Raw genomic sequence first — 10,079 nt, 5'->3', positions numbered from 1 at the left:
CATATTATAGATGGGGAAACCAAGGTCCAGGGACACGAAGTGATTGGCCCGAGGTCACACAGGTAAGTAATTATCAGAGGTGGCTTTGAACCTAGGTCCTTGGACTCCAGGGTTGGCTAGCCCGTGTGCCTTGCTGCTTACCTGCCTCCCTCATTCAGTTAGTTTAGGAGACCAAGCCTTTGTAGCGCTTGCAGACACAGTGAGGAGAGCTCTTAAAAGCCATCACCTCCAACTCCGTCATTTACAGATGAGGAAACTGAGGACCCGAAAGGATTAGTGATTTGCTCAAGGTCTTGCACTAAGCGTCAGAGGTGGAATTTGAATCCAGGTTCTACTACTCAACTCCAAATCCAGTGCTTTTTAGCGAGTGTCAAGAAACACACCAGGAAGACTTAAAAGAGGAGGAGAGAAAGGGGAAAGGGAAAGAAGAAAAGAGAAGGAAAGAGAGTCAAGGAGATGGAAAAGCAAACAGTCTATCAATTGCTTTTCACTGCCCTCATCAATGCCAGAGAATGAGTATTTCTGCATGAAAGATTCCCCCCCTCCCCAACTGTTGTAAGGTTTATGGGGTTCACGTCACTATTCTCTCCTCTTCTCCGAATATGTTTCCCCAACAGATCCATGCCACGGGCGCCCCGGGTTGGACCCCTTCTCGCACCCCAAGCCCCCCCAAATATTTGCCCTTTTGTCATCTCTGCATTCTTTGCCTAGCATCATTAATGATCCCGAAAAGGGACACGGATCCGTTAGGAAGCATTGGTTTCAGACTCAGATCAGTTCCTTGATAACTTTCGCACTCCTCCTCCTTCCTCCCCCCGCCCCCCCAGCCTTTTTTCACGTTCAATGCCAGTGTCAGCCAGACGGTTCACCATTACCCAGGCTCGAGCCGCCTTCTTTTCTGAGCTGCAGGCAAAACCCGGACAAGTGGAGTGTGTAGCTCTTTGCAAGCCCCTAGGGTGGCGTTCGCGGCCGAACTGGGCATGCTCAGCAAGCAGGGCTAGTCTAGTAGAGAGTAAGAAGCTTTGGGATTACTCTGGGAGCGGAGAGAGCGCGCAGTGAGTCTGGCTGGGGAGAGTTAGGATCGTTGGGAAGGTCCTCTTCTCATCCCGCCTCTCTCAAGCATCGGCGCGGGAGGTAGCTGGCTTCCCTGGCCGGTGAGACTCGGGGGGCGCTGGCTCGGGTCGGGGAGTGGCAGGGCTTCTGCTAGTTCACCTCGCACCCAAGTCCATTTCCTCGATCCTTGACCAAGGAGGAGAGCTGCTGATCTCCACGGAAAGCTTTTGTGCACCGCTCGCTGCTGGTTTGGAGCAAGGGAAAACAACCTACCAAGGTGAGAGAGCTACTTGACCAAAACGTTTCCAACAAAGGGGTCGTGTAGGTTTCGCAAATGCTTGACTATTCAACTCTTTCTCTTGATCTAAAAAAAAGATCTCTTTTGCTTTTTCTGTGGTTTAACTGGATTGAAGGCAGTAATCGGCTTTCCACTTTCGCGTCTTTCAACTGGTGTTTGGAGTAAGGTGCAGGGAGCCAACTCCTGCCCTCTGGGCATATTTAAGGTTGCTTTGTGTCCTCTACCTTCTGGGGCTTGGGTTTATTCTGCTTTTTCCCGTTCTTATCTTCAAATAGAACATTTCAAGCTTTATAGCTAAAATTTTGCGAGAATTTCACCTCCCCCCCCCCCCCAATTGGGAAGATGGGGAAAGAGAAACACAAAATGTCCATATAGTGTTTCCCGGTAACTTGAGCTTTCAGCTACTACACCGGGTCTTATCTTGTCAGCCGGGCTTCCATAGACCTAGTATTCGCCTCACATCTTATGCTTGTAGATTTCAGGTGTTCATAGCCTTCCTCTTTACCTCTTTACCCCCAAGGAAAGTATGGTTGGAGCTAATGATTCCTTTGAAAGTCTTTTTTGGGGGGGGGGGGAAGCGGAGAGAAAGAGAGGGGCAAGATGCCATTTATAGTTCTCTCTCCAAATTAAAACAGAACTCTGTTGAATTAGAAAAAAGCTCCCAAGTTATTTTGGTTTTCTTTTCTTGTGTTCTGTTATTGTTGATTTTTTTCAAATGATTGGTTACTTTTGAGAAAACTGCCTTTTTCTCTCTCAATGCTCACGATATTTGGGTTTGATTTATTTCATATTACCCTAAGCTTTCCCTTTTTCCTTTTCCTCTGTAGCCTCCCAGCTTCCTTTGCGTTTCTTTTCTTAATGCTTTGCAATTCTTTGAAATCTTTGGGTTTGGTGTCCAAGAGCCTTGGTTCAAATCCCAGCTCTGCTACATACTATCTGTATCACCTTGGGTAAGTCACTAAATCTTTAAATATCAGATTTCCCATCTGTAATATGAGGGGATTAGAGGAGATACCCTTCCAGCTCCAAATGTACAATCTTAATGCTTCTGCATTTAGGACCATTGTAATTGATGCAGGTTTGGTTGGACTAGTCTCCTTTTGCCCTAAAACAGGAGTGTCATGTCGTCAGATAGAGTGATTAGTGAAAATCCATGAGTGCAGCCCCTGACTCCAAAAAATTCTGCCAGCCAGTGTGCTTAGCACAACCTACTTACCATAAGATTGAGGCATTTATAAAGGGACTTGATTCTTCCCCAATATGAGAACTCCAAAGTCCTCTAACATTAATGAGCCATACAGACCCAGTTGGCTGTCTGGACTGAACTGTTTATCCACCAAGGCATATGACTGCTTTCCAGAACCAAACCAAAATGGGGGCTTGTGAGGACGGCAGTGAGGGGGAGAGTAAACATATCATTCATTTTGTTTGTCTTTGTATTCTCATCAGTGCCTGGCATGTAGTAAGCACTTAATATATGCTTGGTGTCTAGCTGACTACTGATCTTTTTAATATGAGTGTTATCTTAGTAGTATACATTATCCAATACACTTTGCATGTGAACTAAAGGTCACTATGGTTTTATCTCTATTACTTGAATTTCTCTAACTAATATGCAAAATAATGGTAATAATAGCTGATTTATTTGTGGTTTTAAAGTTTGTTCAATGTTTTACAAACAATCTCATTTGAGGTTCACAATAATCTTGTGAGATAGGTAGTAGAGTTATTATTATTTCCATTTTACAGATAAGGAAAACGAGGCTCAGAGACTTGAGCTATCAAGGTAGATAGAGTGTTGGGCCAAGAGGCAGGAAGACCTGAGTTCAAATTTGGCTGCAGAAATTAGCTGTGTGACCCTGGAAAAGTAACTCTTTGCCTCATTTTCCTCAACTGTAAAATAAGGACACTAATACCATCTCCCAAAGTGGTTGTGAGGATCCAATGAGATAATATGTGCTTAAGTACTATGCTAGTAAGTGCTATTTAAATGTTACCTATTTTTTTTGTTGTATTGTGGTTGGTTTAAAACCATATCTTCTTGACTTCAATTACAACACTCCACCTACGGTGACATTATTTCATAAAGGCAGAGGATGCTGACTTGATAAGGCCTATTAAGGACATATTTTCTAAATTGTTGTTGTCTCAAACAAAAGCCAGGTAAAATTAACTTCTGTTAACTATAGAAATAAAAATCTTAGAGAAGTTGAACATTTGGAGTTGAGAAATTCTATTTTTACCAATCATTTAAATGAATATATAGTTAATTTTCTGGACAAAGTTAAGTGCTTGCACCAGAGTATCAGTTAAAAATGTGAAATAGCTAATGTCTTGGTCATATGGTTTTTGAAACCTAGATTCAGACATGTTTTAATGTTTGAGAGATTATTTAATTTTACTTTTGTTGCAACTAGGAGATAGGGGATTTAGGATTTGAGGAAGACTTCTTTGAAATGAAATCACAGAAATTATATTTATTTTGCTGTTAACTTTTTTTTTGTTGTTGAAAAAAAAATCCACTATTCTTCTGTACCTTCCTGATTTGTGGAAATAGTATATGTTAGTAATTCAGATTCAGTGAATTCAGCCAACCTAAGTTCATCTTCTCCTACTTCTTATGATACTTGAGATTTCTTGAGGTTAGTTTTTGTTTTGTATTGCATTGCCTTGAACAATTAGCTACAAGTTTGGGAAACCTATAAGCTGTACTGATTTGTTTATCCCTTTTGGATAATAGTTTTAAAGTTGTTTTTTTTTTAAGAAGTTAGAATCAAAACTGTGGGATCTTTGACAAGTTAGTTGAATAATTAGACAATAGATTTGCCAGAAAATCATGCTCATTTAAAATCATTTATTAGTAGCAAACAGTACTTTAAAAACAAAATAAGGTGCATAAGCTGGAGTTTGTGTTGGTTGGTCACCTTTTCTTCTGTTTGGAGATAGTCCTATCTTGCTTCATTAAGTAAACTTCATGGCTCTTTTGGGTTTTCTATCCAACTGCCTCCTCTTGATTGTGTTGTTTATTTATTTTGATGGTCTTTAGGTCTTTGTTATTTTCCTCTCTATATTCTAACTTCATTTTCTTATTTCTCCATATTTTCTACTTGTCAACTCTAGTATTTTTTTAATTTAGATTTTTTTTTTTTTGCTTTTTTGGAGGGGGGAAGGCAGGGCAATTGGGGTTAAGTCACTTGCCCAAGGTCACACAGCTAGTTTTGTGTTAAGTGTCTGAGGCTGGATTTGAACTCAGGTCCTCCTGACTCCAAGGCCAGTGCTCTATTCATTGAGCCACCTAGCTGCCCCTCTAGTCTTTAGTAAACACAGGCCAAATGCTAGAGAAAAGTGATAGCCAAAGTTTCTAGTGATCCTTTTTTCATGACAAATTTAATGCAAAGTTAGCACTTATTTAAATAGTATAAATTTTAGGTTAATTTTAAAGTCACTCAGTAAGTATGCTTGGAAGGTTATTCTTATTACATAATCTAGTCAACCAACATGCACTATGAAACTTGTTAATATCTACAGTGGTGTATAAGAAATAGAGTTTTTTTTTGCATTGCTTTTAGAAGGTGGTTGACTGCAGGAAACTATTTGAGGTTGATGTTGACTGTTAATTCTTCCTTATGACAAGTTCCATAATAACATAGCTGAAACACTTGCTTTTTTAAGTTGAATGGACAAAATGGCAACTTCAGGTTTTCAATTTCAGTTCAATGGGTGATTATCTCATTAGTCTTTTCATTTCCTAAGGGTTTCTAAAGCATCTGTAATTGTGATTTTATGTTAAATTAGGATTTCAAAATAGCATTCAAGCATGGTTTATTCATTTATGATGTATTTTACAAAAATCACTTGTAAGACATTTGTGGAGAGGTTTGTTGATTAAGGTATAGTGTCTGCCATGTATTAAGAACTTGGTTCCTAGAGATTAGATGGAATGTTTATGGTACCCCTACACCTCTGTAAATGTCAACAAAGATATTTTCAGCTGGAATGTGTTAATAATTACATTTTCCACAAAGTAAATCTGAGATATGGGAAGGTGGTATTGAACCTCAAGTGACATATATCCCCATTATCTAGGAGTCAGACTTCTGATAAATGGCATAGACAGTACCTATCAATCAAACCTGCCCTTATAAAATGTCTGTTTTTAAAACATATTTGAAGATTTCTTGGAAAATGTTTTATATTAATATTATTGATATTGATAATATTCTCATTGTTGCATACACAACTAGGTGGTGCAGCAGATAATGTTATGTTTGGAGTCAGGAAGAGTTGTCTCAGACAGTAAATAGCTATGTGTCCCTGGATAAGCCATTTCTTATCTGTAAAATGGGCTAATAATAGCACCTATTTCACATGGCTATGGGAGATCAGATGAAATAACACATAAAGTACTTTTCAAAGTTTAAAATGTCATATACATTTTAAGAAGTTAGAATCAATACATACTAGTTATTATCCATAAATTATGAAAATAATAACTAATAATACTTTAAGGTTTGCAAAGAGCTTTACAGATATTATCCTTTTATCCTCACAGCATCCATGGTAGATGCTATTATTATCCCTAGTTTACAGATGAAGAAACTGAGGCATACAGTGGTTAAGTGCCTTGCCTAGGTTCATATATTAGTAAGTATCTAAGGCTGGATATGAACCCAGATCTTTTTGCCTCCAGGTCCAACTGTTTATGCACTGTACCATCCAGCTACCAATAACACAACATTTAAAAGTTACAAAATGTACATTTCTACATATGCTTTTTCCTACCAAGAACCCTATAAAGAAGATAATGCAAATATTATTGTCCTGTGGGGAGAGATAGTACAGATATTATTATTCCCATTTTACATATGTGAAAATCAAGGTCAAGAAAGGTAATGTGATGTTAAGCCACAGTGTTTAAATCTGTAAAAATAAAAAATAAGTAGATATAGGGTCAGCTTTGGAGTCAGGAATACCTGAGTTTAAGTCCTGTCTTTGATACTTAATTGCTAAGTAACCTTGTCTAAAGCATCTTTTAGTGTCCCAGGCATGTCTCCAAGACTGAGCCACGAAAGAGTTGTGCACCTGTATTGATGTGGAGAGTTTCCACACAAGGAGTTCCCTACATTTATAAAATGACAGGCCCGAATTCCCCCAAACAATGAACAGATAAGGGTTGTACTTGGTTGTTTGGTCTCCTTGACACTTTGAAGCAAATTGTATCGTGTTCTTTGCTGGTCATAGCATATCTGAAGTATTGTGTTCCGTTCTGGTCAATACATTTTAGGGAAAGACATAAATTGGAGTGTGTTTAGAGGAAGATGACCAACATGGGGAGAGGACTTTTGAGGAATGTCATTGGAAGGAATGAGGATGTTTAACTGGATGAAAAGATGATTTGGAGCTGTAACTGTGAAAGATAGCCATGTGGATGGATGAAGTTAGTCTTCTTAAGGTTGAAGCAGTGGGTGGTAGTTGTAGAAAGGCAGATTTAAGCTCCATGTCAGGATAACTTGCCTTACAGTTAGAGCTGTCCAAAAGTGGATTGGACTGCCTCCCAAGGTTTTGGGTTACCTCCACTGAAGCAGAGGCTGTAATGACCACTCTTTAGGGATGTAGCTGAGGAGATTCCATTTCAGGTACCAGTTGGAGTAGATGGCTTCTGAGAGCCTGTGATTGTGTGACTAGGTGACTTCCAAGGTCCATTTCAACTCTAGAATTCCATGACATTGTGACTTGACTAAGGTCATTGAGCTGGTAAGTGGTCAAATCAGGATTTCTTAGTTCAGTTCCTTGTATTGCCAAGTTACTTCTCAAAGTGATTGGGTAATATAGTTTCAATGCATAGTTGGGGAAAATGAACAGCTGAAAATAGCTGCATCCCCAGTGAAAGAATCAGTCAAGAATGTCAGGATGGCAGCCTGTTCTTTTTTTTGTAACCTCACATTCATTCCAATTAAATGGTAACCCGGCTCAATGACCATGGCTTAAAAGACCTGAAACTGACTAAACTGCAGCTGTTTTCTTGCATGCTGGGATAGAACATGTTTTACTTTTTGCCTCTCTGGTCATGAGGAAGTATATTCATAAAGTGGGAGGTTTTCTCAAAGAAGAAGGGAAAGGGACCAGAATAGGATGGAACAACTAACAACAAATGTTATTACGTGCCAGACACTGTGTGAGGTGTTTTACAATTCTTAGCTCATTTGATCCTCACAACAACCCTGGGAGGTAAGTGCTATTATTATCCCCATTTTACAGATGAGGAAACTGAAGCAAATTGGGGTTAAGCGACTTGCCCATAGTCACACACAGTAATATTTTAACACTTTATACTATTAAGCCCAAGAAGAACAAGGAGTTTTCTTATAAGGTAAATATGGGTTAATTACCTTTTCACTTACTTTCAAAATTAGAATTTCATAATTAAAATATTATATATTCATTATAATTCTTGTACCATTTTCCCTGCCTCTTGTCTTCCTCCTCCTCCTTCTCCTTCTTTCTCTTCCTCCCTAAATCTTAGTTTACATATTGAATGATTGACTGAGAATCTTGGGCATTTTCATACTTCCTTAAAGGTGAAAGGGTAAGGATGGAAGATAAGAAAAAGAAACCAGAGTTTATCTTCCTTATCTCCCAAGGAGTTATTATACTGCCTATGCCCTATGACATTCCTTTCACATTCTAAACATAATCGACATCCTTTAGTGTGAAAAATAGTACATGTTAAGGTAATTAACAGGAATTAGCCGGTTATTTCTCATCTTCACAAAAGCAGCATAAGGGCAAATTTAGATTAGTGCTTAGGAAGAAGTACTTACTTTAGAAGTGGCAAGTACTAGACTATGTAAATCATTAAAACTAGGGGCTGTAGAATGTACTACTGTTTGTCCCTACCTTTTTGGAAGTGGTTCTTTAAGTAGTCTGTAGGGAATTAAGATATGTTGTTGTTGTTGTTGAGTATGTCTGACTCTTCAAGACTCCATTGAGGGTTTTCTTGGCAAAGATACTGGAGTGGTTTGCCATTTCCTTCTCCAGCTCATTTTATAGATGGGGAAACTGAGGCAAACAGGGTTGGGTGACTTGCCTAGGGTCCCACAGCTAGCATGCCTCAGGACCAGCACTCTAATAGCTGGGGTAGCTAGGTGGCATAGTGGATAGAGTACCAGGCTTGGAATCAGGGTGACTCATTTTCCTGAGTTCAAATCTGGTCTCAGATGTTTCCTAGCTGTATGACCCTGGACATGTCACTTAGCCCTGTTTGCCTCAGTTCCCTCATGTGTAAAATGAACTGTAGATGGAAATGGCAATTTTTAGCCTCTTATCCTTGCCAAGAAAACCCCAAATGGAGTCATGAAGAGTCGCACATGACTGATAAACAACAAAGATATTTGTGGTAGCTTAACCTGTTGAACCTAACTTTTTCTAGCCCATTGATTCTCAAGGACTGTGGAGGAGGGAAGAAGAGAAGAGGAAAGAGGAAAAAGTTGTATGTTTGATTTGGGTGAAGTGGGCAGTCCATTCTCATCTTGTTCAAATCCATTATTTATTTAGTTGCATAGTAACATAAATGTCCCATAGGAAGCCATGTTCAACACTGCTCTTGCTTTTGCAGAAATTCTGCTTTCAATTTTCAGGTAAAGAAAAAATACACGAAGGACTTCAGAGGTGGCTCTCATCTCTCCATTAAGAGGTTAATGGACAAAAAAGAAGTATTTGGAGAGGGCCCACACTCTTCAAAATTGAAGTCTATTGCTGGAGGCAGCATGCCATAGTGGACAGAGAGTTGGTTTTGCAGTCTGAAAGAGCTGAGTTCAAGTCTTGTCTCTGACACAACCTTTGTGACCAAGTCACTTAATCTCTCTCATTGTAAACCTCTGACAACTCCCTAAAACAATAAAGTGTCAGATTGATAGAGAGTTTTTTCCCACATTGAAGAGATTACAGGTGCAAATTAATCTCCCCTAATGGAAGACTCATGATTTGAAGTGACCTTTGTGTTTTCCTTTCTAAGCACTGAGCTCTTTTATAGGAGTCATTGAAATATTCCATGCCTTCCTCATTTGGGAAATGAAAGCACAGCATTCAATTGTAAGCATTTTTTTTTCAACTACAGTTCTAGTTGAATTGTATCAAAAGATTCTATCCCTTCTGCCCCCAGTGTCTTAAATATGTATGTATGTATGTGTATATATATGAAATATGATTGTGGACATCAGCTGTCTAAATGGATTTTTCTAGAAGATTCTCTGATTATACAAATTCTTGTAAATTTATTATATTTTCCATTAGAGCAACATAAAAAATAGGTAATGAAGGCAGTTCTTTTTAAAAAGACACTGGATGCTGGCTCAGCATGCTATATGTTGATTTTCTCAGATATACTTGTGGCTAATGGTTGTTTCAGACATAAAGGTGTTCAGTAGAATGATTTTATTAAAGCATCCCGTGGCTTTATATAAAACCTGAAGGAAAAAAAAGAATTCAAAATGGATGAAATGCACACTTAAACTTTCCTATCTAGCTAATAAAAGCATGTCACATTTAAAATCTTACTGGGTTAATCCTTTTACCGTTTTGCTGAAATTCAGGTTTGTGAATTACTTACTTTGTTAAATGAGTGACTTGTCTTCTGCCAGGACATTTTGCTTAATAATTTCTTTCTTCCATGTATGGAAGGAGATAACATTATTGTAGTTATTTTGTTCATAGATGGTTATTGTGTTTT

At 38.7% G+C, this 10,079-nt stretch overlaps 1 protein-coding gene across 11 annotated transcripts in view; it reads left to right on the top strand.

Moving 5' to 3' along the window:
* The first annotated feature begins 926 nt into the window (after positions 1 to 926).
* Positions 927 to 10,079, top strand: part of EPS8 (EGFR pathway substrate 8, signaling adaptor) — a 258,356-nt gene continuing 249,203 nt past the window's right edge. For 7 of the 11 annotated variants that reach the window (XM_069106138.1, XM_069106137.1, XM_069106135.1 and 4 more), the window contains exon 1: positions 927 to 1,330. The gene's annotated coding sequence lies outside the window, so the exon portion shown is untranslated. The remainder of the gene's footprint in view (positions 1,331 to 10,079) is intronic. The other 4 variants (XM_069106132.1, XM_069106139.1, XM_069106128.1 and 1 more) reach the window with 1 other exon arrangement.

This window comes from Petaurus breviceps, unplaced genomic scaffold (genome assembly GCF_028583685.1).
Source record: "Petaurus breviceps papuanus isolate PSGF00001 unplaced genomic scaffold, PetGlider_PUasm1.0 78, whole genome shotgun sequence".
NCBI lineage: Eukaryota > Metazoa > Chordata > Mammalia > Diprotodontia > Petauridae > Petaurus > Petaurus breviceps.
The sequence above is the reverse complement of the archived record's forward strand: the minus strand, read 5'-3'. Positions and strand labels throughout refer to the sequence as shown.